Source organism: Falco cherrug, chromosome 9, assembly GCF_023634085.1.
Source record: "Falco cherrug isolate bFalChe1 chromosome 9, bFalChe1.pri, whole genome shotgun sequence".
NCBI classification, from domain to species: Eukaryota; Metazoa; Chordata; class Aves; order Falconiformes; family Falconidae; genus Falco; species Falco cherrug.
Genome location: NC_073705.1, coordinates 36,802,734 through 36,818,179, shown reverse-complemented (window position 1 = coordinate 36,818,179; position 15,446 = coordinate 36,802,734).

The following is a 15,446-nucleotide window of genomic DNA, read 5'->3' as shown; positions in this document are numbered from 1 at the left end:
GATTGCCACAGGAAGCATCTTGTCTCTCCATTTGACACGGTCTGTCTTTTTGTCTAGGCCTTCTGATGAGTATTCTTACCCAATCCCCATTCAATCTGTTGGTTTTATTGGGAGGAGAGAGAGGATCAGAAATTGTTCTGCAACGAAAATTTTCTTCACCCTGGACAGGTAGGCAGAACTGCCATTTCAATGAAGTGTATGTTGTCATGGCCAGTAGCCATGCTGCGGGACATGCACATGTGATGCCTCACACTACATCTCTGTGACTTTTGGGGCTGGTTCGATCCTGTCTGTAGGCCAGCATTACACCCACCACCCGCTGGATCACAACTCCATGCTCTGTGAATGACTTGTCAGTGGCTTGACTCCACCTTTGAGTGCCAGGATATTCCCTCTCATCCCCCTCTGCCAGTTTTAGTGGCTGGAGAACTCACTGAGAGAGCCAGCTGACACCAGTCTGTCTGAAATGCATGCCATCTTCAGGCTTCAGCTGTGCAATTACTGCTGAACAAGGGCCATCATAAGTTAGGTGAATGAGTGACACTTTTTGTATCTAGCAATTTGTCCAGCTCCCTGATCTAGAGGCCAGTCAGGGCTGCACGTCTAGATTAGAAATATGAGGTCTGATACAATAGGGTGATTGAGGCCACTGTCAAAGGAGATCAACCCACAGGCAGTTTTGCAACAAACCAGCAGGAAATGTGAACATATTTGCTCCAGAAAGGATCACTGCTCCATGTTCTGCTCAATGCCTTTTGTGGTCAGAGACTTAAGCACATCTTTGCCTCATTACTCTTCCTTCCAAGGTCTTGATCAAAGCAAATCACGACAAGGCTTTTGATAATTCAAAGACCTCTGGTTTGGCGACACTTTGTTCTGGGATCTCCTCTGGCTCTGAGAGCCTCAAAGTCACAACTTCTCTTCTTGCTGTTTCAGGGCTTGGGACGTGTTTTTCACATTTGAAAATGTCTGGGTCTTAGGCATGGGTTCTATATGTAATTGAATGTCTTCTACATGTATTACCCAGCTGTCTGGGTGTGCCCAGAAGGTATGTCCTGATAGCCAGGGCATAAAATCACACAGCAGCGTACTGTGGTGGTACCGTCGTATTGCTGCCTTCAGCTGAGCTAGCAAGGGAATTAGCACAGTCCTGCATTGTGCTGTGCACTCCTGGTCTGCAGAACAAAAATTTGTAGAGCAGTTAAAATTTCAAAACCACACATAGGCTCTAAAATGTGACTAGACTATTATTCCCGCCCCCCCCCCCCCCCCCCCGCCAAGTGCTGATGCCCTGTTCTTACTCTTTGCATGAACAATTGTGCACACTCTCAAAAATTAGGGATTACTGATGTGAATAGTGTCTTTTGGCTTTTAATTTTTTAAAGTCTTGGCTTACCTTCTTTTTCAATTTTACTTTTCTCTGCCATTATTTTTCTGTAACTGGTGGTATTTTAATTGCATTGTCTCTGGCTTCCTTGATGTCCTTCAGTATTGCAATTCAGTCAAATACAGGAATCTTTCAAAGATGAGGAAAGTGGGAATGGCTTTACTTTTTTATTTACTAATCAACATCACAGGAAACAGAAAAATGAGAGTCCTGGGTATCAGCAACACAGTGAGAAAGTCGAAGTACTAATAGGAAGAACCAGCTATTATTACATTAATTAATTGTCATTCATTCCAACACTTGCAAAGTGAATGCAAAATAAATTAATCCTTGACATCTAGTCAGTATTGCTACATAGACAATTTGTTGTATTATTAAAAATACTGCAAACTAGCATTGGGTTATCCCCAGAGAGAGTGTTAATGCTTAATCAAAGCATGTCACATTAGAGAAGATCTCTATTAATCAGTAATGAAATTGTTTATAAAGTTGATTACTTGGTTTTAACACAGTTAAATTTGTTTATTTTATGGGAACATTAGTGTATTGTTCTTAAGCTAATTTATTGCAGTTCTGTAGAGTTAGCCATGGTGCCGTAAAATTGAACGAGATTAGAAAGGCTGTTTGGAATTAGTAAATTCAATATTGTAACTCGTTTCTGTTGCTTGAGAAGGCGAGACACGTTTGTGTTGCTAATTCTAGTCATTTAGGAATTCTGTCATACAGGGAATGGGATCCAAAGGAATCTCTCTGTTTGGGTTGGTGGCCTTGAGCTGTGTTTCCTTTCCCAGAAAGATCTGAGAATTCAAAGTTAACAGACAGTTCTGTACAAAAACAATCTCCAGCCTTCAAATCCACCCATGTTCTTCAGCAGCAGTTAAATGAGTAGGAAGCCCTTCAAATCTTTAATGTCTGTGTAAGGCTAAATGATAATCTTTCAAAATTTAAAACTTTTTCTGTAGCAGTGTATCCCACCTGGGCATACCCAGGTACCTCTGGAAGACAGTGAGGATGGGAGGTGGTTACACAGGTGAGAGAAAAGTGATATTTTAGAATTGCCCTCAGAATGTTAGGCACAATATGGGGCAATTGTATCTAATGAGCTTCCTGGGACTGGGACAGGCTTTTGTAACTTTTCTGTTAACCCATGCTAGCAGCTGGTCTGGAAACACAAAAGAGGGGCTGTCTGGTTCCTGTGATGCTCTTGTGATTCACCAGCTCCGTCCTTTGATGCAAAATAATTGGGAATAGCTTCCTCTTCATGAGACTGCCAAGCAGAGCTGGGATTTAGCAATCCTGTAAAATCCTACAAAGTGAGTATCTTTGGGCAAACGGTGGTAGGCTTTTTTCTGCTCTCACAAATGAACCTGAGGGACTTCTGTAATATTCAGAAGTGTAAGTGAAAACAGAATTAAGTCGTAACTGCATAGATTATGTTCGGTTCCCAGTGGGAATTATACTGAGAGTTGGGCAGAGTTAATGAGGAAAGATTAGTCATCATGGGACTCCTGGGGCAGGAGGGAACTGTAGTCTATGGCAAAGCTGCAGGAACTGGCAAGCTGGAAAAAATAACAATGAAGCAAGGACTGACAGAGGGGAAAAAGCTAACCTTAAAAGGATGTTTGGGAAAGCACAATGCGTTGCAGAAGCTATTTGCTATTCCTCATATTGGGGATGCTGCAACAGTAGGAAATATCTATGTTTTTTGTTTGCAAACTCCAGTGTTGCAATTCACATCCAAACATAGCGAAGGTTTCAGTCACATCTTGCAAGCGAGGTATTTCATGGCTTCGTTCCTATAACTGGGAAACAAAATTATGACACATCATTGTGTCTTGCTGTGTGTTATTATAAGAAAGAGAAGCTCTAAGCTGCAAGAAAAGTTAATCAGAAGACACAGTTACTGTAGGGGAGTGAAGTGTGTTTGCAGCGTATGTGTGTGCACAGAGATGTGCCTATGCAGCGGGCATGGATATAAAATGTTATCTGTGTGTCTGTACAAATCTGTTTTCATAATTTTCATCAGATTTTATATTACTTTCCTTCACAGTGAAGATCTAAGCTGTTGTTTGTTTGGCCATACAGAGCTTTCAACAAACTGGCTGGCAATACCCCTGTGTACTTTAAGCAAATGTGTCTCTGTTTCTCTAAACGATACAGATTGTCAGGCTGGGTCATGGGTTTTGGAAGTCTTTGCACTTAGCTCTACCTTGTAACCATCTTTTAGGAAAATCATAAGTATGAAAAGGTATTTTGTAACTACCTCTCTGCGAAAGAGAGTGCAGTTTTGCACTGTTTGGTTCTGCTGTTCGAGTGTCTTATGTAGCAATGAGGCAGGTCTATGGGACAGTACTAAGGTCTTGCCAGCAATAATTTAAATAGAGGAAGCATAAGCTCAGAAAAAGCTCAGAGAGCTTCTTGATTTTTAGTCTGTTTTCAAGGCAGAAACATTGGTCAGAAATTCTGGATGTTTTGCACTCCTTAGGAAAACCGTAGAGCCTTCCTTCCCAAAATACAGCCAGCATATGAGTCTCCTCCCTGCATTTTCTTTAATCCGAGAGAAATGCAGTATTTTTATATATATATATATGTAGGGTGATCCTTACCTCTGTATAGTTGGAGCAGGTATTAGCTTTTCTTTAAAATGTAGCTGCTTTTAATAAGACTAATTATTTCTTCCTTACATACTCAGTAAAAAGTAAATCTTTAGTCAGCCTCAAGAAAAAGTGATGAGTTTAGCACTAAAGCAGAAGTGCATGGGTAGTATAGTACTGAACATGTGGAGAAATCTAGATATGCTCAGTTTAAAATGTCATTGGTGCTTCTTAGAAAAAAGGAAGAAAAGTGGAAAAGAAAAGCTTTCATGAGATATGCTTCCTAACTAGCTCTACTGCTATTTCTGTAGTTCTCTAAGTAATTGGAATTTGGCTCGCCCGTGGGATTGAGTAAGTTTGTCAGTGCACACGATAGCTTACTTTAATGCTTCTGCATCTTTTAGGACTTGGGAGGGGGAGGTTTGTTGCCAGTGCATTCCCAATACATAGCTGAAAAATGGCTTCTAATACTTATTTTCTTTCTGCCTTTTCTGATGAGATAGCTGTTTTATACTGCTTGGAAGCAGCAGTCTGGAATTTCGAAAATACTGTGAAAGTATATATAGGTGGTAGCCCAAGATGCAAAGGGAACTGGAGCTGTGATTGTTGCTTGGTGAAGAGCTCTAACCAGCTGAGATCTTTGGTTCTTTGTGTTTTCAAGGTTTCCTTAATATCACAAGAGGTGGCCTGCCCTATTCCTGTGAGTGTAAGGTACAGATGTGTATACGCTGCTCAGATTCCTTGCATGACTTAGAAAGTCAGCATTTTCTTAGCTGTGTGGTGGCACTGGATAGTAGAAGATTCTTCTTTTCCACATGTCATTTTCCAGGACATATGTGTTGGCACAGCTGTCATGGCATAAATACACCTTAGTAAAGAAAAGATGATTTACAACAAGAAAAAATAACCAGGAGAAGCAAAATCATTACTGAAAATAATCCAGAAAACCCAGGTTGTAAGAAAATATATTTTGAACTTGACCAGCAAGCTCTTTGGGAAGAGTGGTTTGCAGAATCTATTTGATGCCACATGGAATTTCTTGTAAGCTATAGATTTTGTCAGGTAATTGGAATTTCAGACAAAGCTTTTGTAAGCGTGTATTTTTAGCAGATCTGGGCCTTGTGTGAAAGCATATAGATGAAGTTATGGTTTTAGCATGAAGTAATTGGGAACGAGGCCAATATGGAGCAAGGAATGGCTTCTCTGTAGATGAGGACACCCATAAATCCTCCAAAAAAGTCATTCACAACCTCCATAGCATTACTCTGATTTTCTGTGAGAAATGCCTCTCTGCATTACTTCAGACGTGTATTGTCATCAGGTCACTCAAAGCCCATTTATATTTTGAAGTACCCATTCCAAATCTGGTTTCCTCTGCTTATTGTGGGGTTTTTTCCTGATGTAGAACAAAATGATGGCAGACATTCAGAGAGACTAAATTAGGGAAGCATACAGAAAACTCGCGTTCAATATGTACAATGTAATGTGGAATAAAAGTCTTCTGTCTTTGCTGGGAGCTCATTGTGATTTGGAAGACCTAGGTAGTTTTGGGCTTCGATGTAGGTAAGATATGTGTTATAGTTTTGGTTTTCTGTATTTTGGTATGGCTCTTAACTGCCACAAATACTGGTAATGACTGCTATAGATTCAGGGGAATAAATAAAGCATTTCCTTTTCCAGTGTTGCAAGCAATGGACTAAGTTTAATAAACTCCCAGTATCTGTATTTCCATCTTGCACTGTCAAGTAAGTAAGGGTAACATTTACTGCTCCTGAGATGAACCAGAAAGTGATCATGGATTATGGAAATTCCTCCAAGACAGCCAGTTTTTTCTCCATGTTACAGCCTTTTCTGGAATGACTAATACACTGTTTGTGTTGGGGTGAGCGCAGAGATGTTGTATCTGCATGTATGTATGACAGGAATGTAATGTCAGTCTTCCCTAAAGATAAACTGGAGGTGCTAGGGAACACAGAGCATGAGAATAAGAAGGTATGTGCAATTGTATCAACACCACATGGCAGCAGTTGTGCTCATCGGAGGTGGCTTTGTGGTCCGTCCATGTTTGAGACCTGATACAACTGTCATGCAGTTAACACGTGCCATCAGCCAGACATGCTCTGTGAGTACAAGGGTGCCCTGAACATATCTGATGTGTCAAATTGCATTGCTTGCTTTTTCAAATCAGACTTTGCAGGGTGGAAGCCTCAAGGCTGTCTTCGAGCAGCACTGCTTTAGCTCCTCTGAGTGAAGGGCTGAAGGACTGAAGGGTGAGGCACTGAGCAGCTCTGGGCAGTCAGCACCAGCAGAGCGAAGGCTCAACTCTGCGAAGTAATCACTTTGCAGAGTCTTCCAAAACGTTTTATCAGATCCAGGAAATAGCTAGAGCACTGGATAAGTGTTAAAGTTCTCAGGTTAACTTTCTCCTTTAGTGCTTTATAAAAGGCACTGTGGCATAGGAGGAGAATCCTGACTGCTAATCTTTTGGCAATAGGAGAGGTTGTAATAGCTAGAGAAAATGGAGATGCTAGCTGAGGTGGACTGTAGCTTTTCCTGTTGCTCTCCAGTGTGCTTGTGGAAATAAAATAATGAGAAACACCCACAAAAGGGTTGAGGGGAGGAATGGCAAAATAAGAAATGGAACAGCTTCTGGCTCAAGGTCTTCCTTGCAGTCTTGCTGTTGGAGGGGTCCAGGCATAGCATGCTACCTGCATGGTGAGGCTGAAACCTAGCACCTGTGGCTAGCGTGGTGCTTGGAGGCATTGCTTCTGGCTGCCTTACTGGTCTCAGCCAGTTTTGCAAAAGACATGAACTAGTCCAGCTAAGCCAGGCCCTGGGTGCCAGGTTGCAGAGTCCCTCCCATGTTGTAAGATGGGTTTGCGTTCGGAACGGCAGTGCAGCATGTTTGTGGCTGGAGAAGTAGATGGCAAGGGTGTGGGGGAATCTGAAATAGAAGAAATTGTGGCATGGGAGGGGCTGAAACAGGGTAACAGGTTTGAGAATACTGTCTCTATGCCAGTTTGCCATCTCTCTGACTTTTCCTTTCCCACTTGGCTCCCAGACTTGCATGTCCACCCCTAGTAGAAGTGTCCTCCTTCTTTCTCCATCAGTTATGTTCCTCCATCTCCAACTGCCAGCATCTCCAACAGGAGGGCAGAGTGTGTGCCTGCCCTCCAAGTGGGAGGGAAGGTTGGTAGCATTCAGATTCTAGTTGCGGAGACCAAATTCCAGCCTGAAATTAATGTGTCACAAAAAGACGGAAGAGTGAATGTAATAGATTGTGTTCAAAGTCTAAATAACTTTGTGGTTAAGAATATATATACACCCCCATAATATAAGACATGCTTCTGAAGGATGCTTCTGAAGGATACTGTGGACTACATCTTGCAAGATAACCCCTCCATCTTCCCCCCCCACACACAGCTGGCTTGCACAGCCTTATGCTCCTGAAATTCATCTTGTGCTTTGATTGAGGAATTCAGTTTAAAAGGACTGTTTTGTAATTAAAACTATTCAGAAGTTGCTCTGATTAATGGAAAAAGAGGGAATTGTAGAAAGAAAACCCTCCAAACATCCTTTTGTTTGCAATTTCTCTTACTTTTCTCTTAATCCCAGTGTAAGTCACGTCATTGAACTATAATGCTACCTTGCACATAATTTTAACGGAAATCCTTAATTGATAAATACATAAAAACAGCAATTCAGTTGAGTGGAAAAATTACACAGACGCATTTTCACACTGGTGTTTTTCATGGTCTGCTATCATGGCATTTTGAGACTTTAAAAATTAATTTTGCCTTCTGCTTCAGCTGTGATTATTGCCAAAATTGCTATATCCAAATTATTTTACTAATTCATTTAATGAAAATCAAAATTTTTCATTCTTCCAAGATAAAGCAAACTGTCATAATCTTAATTTCCTGCAGCACATAAATTTTATTTTTCACCATCTCTGCTCATTAGACTCTAAATGAAAGGACTTTTCAAGGTAGAAAACCAGATATTAACCCTTCCCAAAGTCTGGATAACGAGCAAGATGTGAGCCTCTGCTCCATGGTTGGAGATTGAGTTTCATGTGAATTTGCGTACTCCATGTGTGAAACCCAGTTCTCCCTGTTGTGAATCTGCTGGGCTAAAACCCATACTGAGCCACCTGTAGTTGGTTCTACAACCCAACAGACGGTGACCAGATAATAGTTCTGATATTTCTGAATAAAAGTGTGTAAATGCAGTTGCTTTGCAAACTCCTGAGACGTGAGGACTGTTCCTTATTTCTTTCATGGAGCATGGTAACATCTAATTTCTGATTGGGGCTTGTGCCAATATAAGAAACAATATTCAAGATTTGTGGTGGACAAGGTAGAAATGAGTTAAAATTACTATTTAAGAAAGCAAAGCAAAAATTCTACGTTAGAAAAGAATTTATATTCCTCCCACAGCTGAATTGTAACATAAATGAAATAGTTTTGTTTGAGCCAGCAAAGAAAAGCAACATGACACCACGTTTCTACATAGATTTTCTACAATGATATATATGAAAACTGCTGATTGTCATATTTGTTCCAAGCACGGACATGCCACATTTGCCTTTCTTGCAAACAAGGAATTGCTGCTGATGGCACTGCTAGTACTTCTGAAGCTGTTATCACATATTTAGACAAGCTCATTATCAACATTATGGATGTTAACATTCCGTAAGAGCTATCAACCTACAGGGAACAAAAGCAAGTAGACAAGCACAGAGAAGTTGTTTTTATTGTGGGTGGTTTTAAAAAGCACTCATGCATATTACACTGTTTGCATGCAGGTCCTGAGCCAGTTTGATGGATCCACATGCTGAAGAATGTTTTTGCATATATAGAATAATTCCAGGTTAGAAAAAAATTATATGTCAAAGGAAATGGTTCGTTGCCGTATTTTATCTCTTATCAGTTCTTGCTATTGAATTCTGTCCTTTTTTTTTATTATTATTATTTTAAAGTGTCCTTAAGTTCATCATATAGGGTACAACTATGTCTTTCAAGCAATCTTAGTCAGTTATCATTTAAAAGTGGGTAAGCAATGGATAGGGAAGTTTTTGCCATTCAGCAACAGCAGAGTTACATATGCTTTAAGGCTTTCATGCAGCTAATGTGTAGTGTAGAGCTGTAGCTCAAGACCAAATAAAAAAGGGTGAAGTTGGGGGTTTCCACTTTTGTAGGGGAACAGCCATGTAGGCAGCAAGATGCAATCACCCAGACTTAACTGTAAAAACCACGACCGGGTTGTGTGATCAAGCATTCAGCAAGGGTATGGAAAAGAGAGATCTGTCCATATGAGAAGTTTTTGGCAATTAGGGATGCATTTATTTGATTGTGTTTTAGTTTGAACTTTTTCATTTCATATAAATGTACCCCTTTTTTGTTAGGGGTAAACTTGAGACAATGGGCTGTAGATCAGATGTCTTTCTGAGTTCTTCAGTGTTTTTTGTGTTCTGTAAGATATTGTTAGGAGACATCCAGCCCCTGGTATCTGAAGCTAGGAAACTGGTGACATTTCAGTTTGGAGAGAAAATAAAATTAAATGAGTTCTTCCAGGGAGTGATGTTGTAGCAACTTTCTTGTGCACTGTCTGCTTTGCTATTAGTTTGTAAACCAGATACCATAATTTGAGCAGCCAACACGGGTGAGGCACTTGGCCTGTGAAAGGGGCTTGCAGCAACTGGGAATGCATGCTGGGATGGAGTAATTCTTCTTCACCAACAGCCTAAAGCTAAGTATGAACTGCTACACCTTCCATTGCATTTCACATGTGGCGTGCTTAGGAGCACGTTGGGCTCATGTCAGCCCATGTCCTCACGCTGGAAGGCAGTGAGCCAGGTTTCTCTCCAGGTTGGTGAGGCTCCTAGCCAAGCACTGCCTAGCCTTGGAGTTAATGAGCTGTTGTGGCAATGCAACTGGCTCAAATGCAAGCTCATGGCCACCGAAGGAGGTGTAGGTAGATACAGCAAAGGTGGTATAGATTACATCTAAACAGAAAGAGCACTGCTTCTGGCACCCCAAACTCCAGAATTGCTGGAGTTGCCGAATTGCCCTGTGCAGAACTGTGGCAGGTTTAAGGTACTCCCAGGGCAGGGCTCAGCTCTTGGCAGTGCTGAGCAATCCAGCCCCTGGTTTCTTCAGAGGTGCTAGGACTCTCTTACAAAGCTTAAAAATGTTTTGAAGCCTATTTGCAAAGTGACGCAAAGATTCAGAGAGCTGTAACTCCAGTTTGGCACTTAACTGAAAACTCAACTTAAAAAAGCATTTTCTGAATCCTGCAGATCTTGTAGACCTCTTTGTTCAGTTGTTCACATCTGCTTTTTCTTCCTTGCTTTATTTAATTTAGGGGCAACTGTAGAATTCAATTAAGCAAGACACCACTACAGGAATTCATTTGATGCTGCCTCTTGATCTTCTAAACTACCGGCAGGCAAGTGAGATTTCCAGACTGGTGAAATCTGCAGTGAACATTTTCAAAATCTCATATGAAGGAGAAGTGTGCATTTGAGGGAGAAAAATGGTCAGAATAAATATGCAGCTGTATAAATTCTTCTTTGAGGGCAATTTCACACTGCTGTAATTTCAGTTTTGCCTGGAATTTTTCTGGAATGGCTTTCAACATCAAAAGCCTAGGAAGATGCATGGTTATCTCTTTCAATGGGAAACCTCCACCCTTCAAAAGGAGGTTGAGCTTTCAGTAATTTGATTCCAAATAAGCATGTAATTATTTATTTCAATATTAAACTCTTTCACAAAACTACACTTCTCTCTGAGGAGGCCTGTAAATCTGTGCTTTTGCATCAGTGGTTTAGTGACTGTAGGACAACTATAACTTCCACGTAACCCCATAGGTTTCAGCAGAACTGGTTTCTTAAATTGTTCCTGCCTGAGCTAGGACAGGTTTATCTGAGAAACTCAAGTGGTATCTCAAGTACTGTAGAGAGGATTTGTTTGTCTTAATGCAGACATTTAAAAACAGTAACAAAATCTTCCTTGAGGAGATTTGTTTCCTCTCTGATTCAGAAGCAGCAGCAGCTTTGAGAAATTTAAGTGGTACCTGTGTAAAAGGAGGCAAAGGAAATGCCTTGTTATCAGGCTGCAGCTTCTGTATATGCTGCCTGAAATATAAGGAAAATTTTGCCTTTTCTTTTCTTTTTTCTTCTTCCTTGTCCACCATCAGATGCCAGTTAGTTTCACAGCCACCTTCTATGGGATCCGTCACAGAAACTGCTATACCGAACCATAGCCCGGGAGGCTCTGTTGAACAGAGATTTATTGCAGCATGTTCATGTTTTACTCACCCTGTGCTGCACCTGGCTTCTGCTCACCTTCATCTCAGGGGCACACCAACTATAGCCGTCTCTTTTAAAAGCACAATCTGTACACCTTAGGATCCATTGCTCTTAAATTTAAGAGCTATAAATGTTGCATTTCTGCGGAAGCAGGAAAAACCGTGAGGAAAATCCTTGAACTTCCTAAGTTGTTGCATTTTGATGCAGGGTAATACAGAGTTTAATATCTTAAGCAGATTTGCTTTTTTGTGTGTGCTGTATTTCTATTTTAATTAACCCAATGAAAGCTTGCCATGCTTTTATTTTGTTTTTATCCATGAAAAAGACAGGCCAGGTATTCAGCTGGTATAAAGTAGTGCATGGTGATTTACACCCCTGAAATACTTTGCCCACAGCATGCTAGTGTAGGTAGTCACTGTTCTTCTGAATAGTTTTGAAAACTGTTTCGGAAAAATCTTGGGGGGGGGGGGGGAAGACAAAGTAAGGCTGGCAGGAGATAAGGATCATCAGGATCCAATTACAGAGAAGCTGGAGGGAGAGGCAAAACAAAAACAGAAGGATGACCACCATGACAAGCTCTCAATCAGTCTGTACTGGCCTTACCTCAAAGCGCATCCCAGCGGAAGCACCCACATAATTTCTTCTGAAGTCTGGAGTCCATGGTGCTGGGGAGGGCTTGAAGCAAGAAATCTCTTGTCTAGCTCATCACTGGAGAAACAGCAGCAGCATGAGATACCATTAGAGAATTGTACTTAGACATGTCCCTGGGATTTGCTACAGGCTTGCATTACAGCTTCTGTGAAGTCTGTATTAGGCGATCACAGCAGGATGGAAAACCTGAAAATACTGCCAAGGAAGCATGGAAAGCTTGGCCAGACTGTTACTTGCTCCATCCGTCACAGGTCTCATAGCAGTAGTCATGCCTAGCTGTAGCCACTGGGCATGTTTTGGGTTTGCTCCACAGGTGTGAATTGTCTCTGGCAGCAAATCAAGGTAACTGCTTATGGTATTTTTCATGCATGTATCATTACCTGTTTTTTTTTTTGGGGGGTGAGGGGTGGAGATTTTATTAAATTAAAAAGGTTCTGATATTCAACCCTAAGGAGAATACAACAGTGGAAATTTAACCCAGCATTTTTGAACCTGAGTGGATTTGGCTGTCCTAAGCTCCTCTGGCGCACCTCGGATTTTGTGCTAGTCATTTCAAGGGGTTACTGCCAGGCTGAGGCACTTGGAAGGATGCACAGGTTATCTGAGATACAGGATAGGCATGTGAAAGCACTCATTTTGTTCTCCACAAATCCTCCACCTTGGAAGCTAAATTCATGGTAAACTGCATGTCATGCAAATAGGTTTGGGGAACTGCAGCGGCACAGAGTGGGGTGTCCTGTGGTGCAAGGGGCTCAGAAACCAAGTGTGGTGCGAGGGGGAGTGGGAGAGTCTTGCCTTCACATGCTACTTGTAGTGTGGTGTGGGGTGTTCTCCTGTGATAGGCATGCAGTTGGAAAGCAATGTTTTCAGCCCCCTTACTCACTGGAGCCTTTGGCATTTCATTAAACATTTCAGGTGATGCTCATGTTCTCTTTAAGCCAACATTGCCTATTTTGATAAAACGGAATTATGTGTGCCAAGCTGTGTTAAATATTATTGCATGCAGAACGGCTGCTGTGTTTGCCTGCCCAGTTGTTGCATGGTGAGGAAAAGGCTTGTCAAATGCTTTTGATTACCCTGAATCTGAAAGAAGCTATAGTATATAAATTCAAAATTTATTCTGTACACAAAAAACTTACTGAACTAGAGGGGAATAAGATACCATGTCTTTGCCTCATATGCACCGAAACTGGCTTCCCTGAAATCTGTTCTTTCCTCCTTTGCTCTCACCCCCCGCCCCCCCAGAAACCGCCCCAATAAAATGCAGCATAATTACAATGTTGCACTGTAAACAATTGATCTTTTCCCCCCAAAATAATGGGTGTAAATCAACTAGACACGGTGTTAAGACTGTTCGGCAGTTCCTTTGATGTTTATGTATTGTTCTGAGGTTAGTCTAAACCTTGATTATTTTTACAACACTAAATAACTATCTAAACATGCAAGGTTTACCTTAATTGATTTGATTTACAAATATTAAGGAATTGGAAAAAAATCAACAGTTCGAATATACACTGGGGCAAAAAAAAGCCATTTTACTCAGTTATTCTGGGCTTTCTCGGGAAGCTTTTGCTGTATCATCTGTGTTTAGATGAGGAGATAACAGTGTTCCTTTCTTGTCCTTGCCCTCTGTCATCTGCTCTGTAGTTGTTCTGCTCGATGTCTCTTCCTAAGCTTTATGGTAGATGGAGCCACCCCTATTGCAACCTGGCTCTATATGGACAAAACATGGGAACAGATGTTCCATTTAAGACACGAAAGACAGCCCAGCAATCTACGACTTGGCTTCTTTGCAGGAGAAAACTGGGCCTTCTTTCTCTGTCCCTTCCCTCTAGAGGTGTGTGGGGAAAACCAAATAATTATTCTATTTCCAGCATTTTCCTCTTTGGAACGAGGAAATTGCCATTGAATTTGTAAATTCAAAGGGAATTCCTCAGTTGACTGAAGTGTTTGCAGCCGAATTGCTGGAAAAATTTAAAGCAGCAGTTCAGCTGTGGATGGGACAGGATGCTTCTCTCCAAGTTTGAATTAAGCCATTTTTAGTATATGAAGCCAGCAGCCCCCAACAGTTCAGTGAACAGAGAAGGGGCTTCCATAGGCAGTGTCAGTACTGAAGCATAGTGTAGGCTGGCTGCCCTGTACAGGAACTGAGTAATTAGAGCGGAGTTCATTACTGACAATAGAACATTTTTGGTGTTTTCATTTTTTCCTTCTGCTGAGGGAGATTCACAACATTTATTTGACATATTTCTAGGGCATCTGCTATTGAAATTCATGTCTTTATGCTTCTTGTTACTGTTCATAGACCTCTTTAAGATGAGGTTAGATGAAGGTATCTTAAGTTGGACGGAGATGCTAGAGGGGAAACTGGGTGTAAGGAGAGAAAGGAGAATACAGCTGAGGGATTAGATGGTTTCTTGGAGCAGGGAGTAGGCTTTCAAGGGGTTTGAGCATCAGTCCACCCAGGTGGCTCGTGTCCTTACAGTAAGACAGAGGACAACAGAGGGGAGCTGAGGATTATCATCCCAAAACTACACTGTGGGTGCTGTTAAGGCTCTTTCATGTGTTTGAAGCCTTCAGAAGAGATGAGGATAAGTATGCACATGGATTAGTGCATCCATAGCAAGTGCTGCTGAAGGACTCTGTTCTGCAAAATGGATGCTGGTGTTCAAGAGGTGACATTGTGCAAAACTGGGTGCCCTTTAGGAGAGAGAAAGGGGAATGGCAGGAGGGAATGACTTAGACTGTGACTGATGAAAGCACCAGGAAGGGATGTTCTCTGTGGCCTTCCGAAAGTCATGTTGTCATCATACTAAATAGTGGTATATTTTTGTGCAGTGATAAATATTACTGTTCTGAATTCTGTACTTGCTGCAGTGATTTATTTGTTACAAGTTGTATCAATGACCCGTCTTTCATAATTAAGTTGACTTGCTGAAGAGCAAGCAAGCAAGTGCTGAAGAGTGCCCTTGGCAAGTGTTACTCAAAATAATGCGACCTAAAATGGCATGTCTGGATCTCTGGGGCTGAAAATTCAGTTCTTATTGTTCTCCCAGTGATCTCCTCAAATATTTTCCAGCTGTAGTGGTGACTGGAGGTAATATGCTGTGGGAAGAAGTGGCGGTGTGTTGGTTGGGAGTAGCTCTGTGTTTCTGTATTTAGGGTCCCAGGGTATAGCCATACAGCAAGTTTTGTTTCTTCTTTTTCCAGCCAAAAGTTGCACCAGATTGTTGGAGATAAAACAATGACAAGGTAGTAAAATCCCAGCGAAGTAATTGGTGAAGGGATAGCTTGTCATTAACAAGTAATGTTGTAGTATATAGATACAAACCTCCTCATATACAGCAGGGAGAGATAAAAAGTACAGCACAGAAAGTAAAAGGGATCATTAATTGAGTGTGGAAAACAAAAAAGTTCACAAACACTGCAGGAGAGGGGAAGAATAGAAAGTTAAGGAAAGAAAAATTATTACGTGACAAATCTGTAGAAATAGATAGTTTTG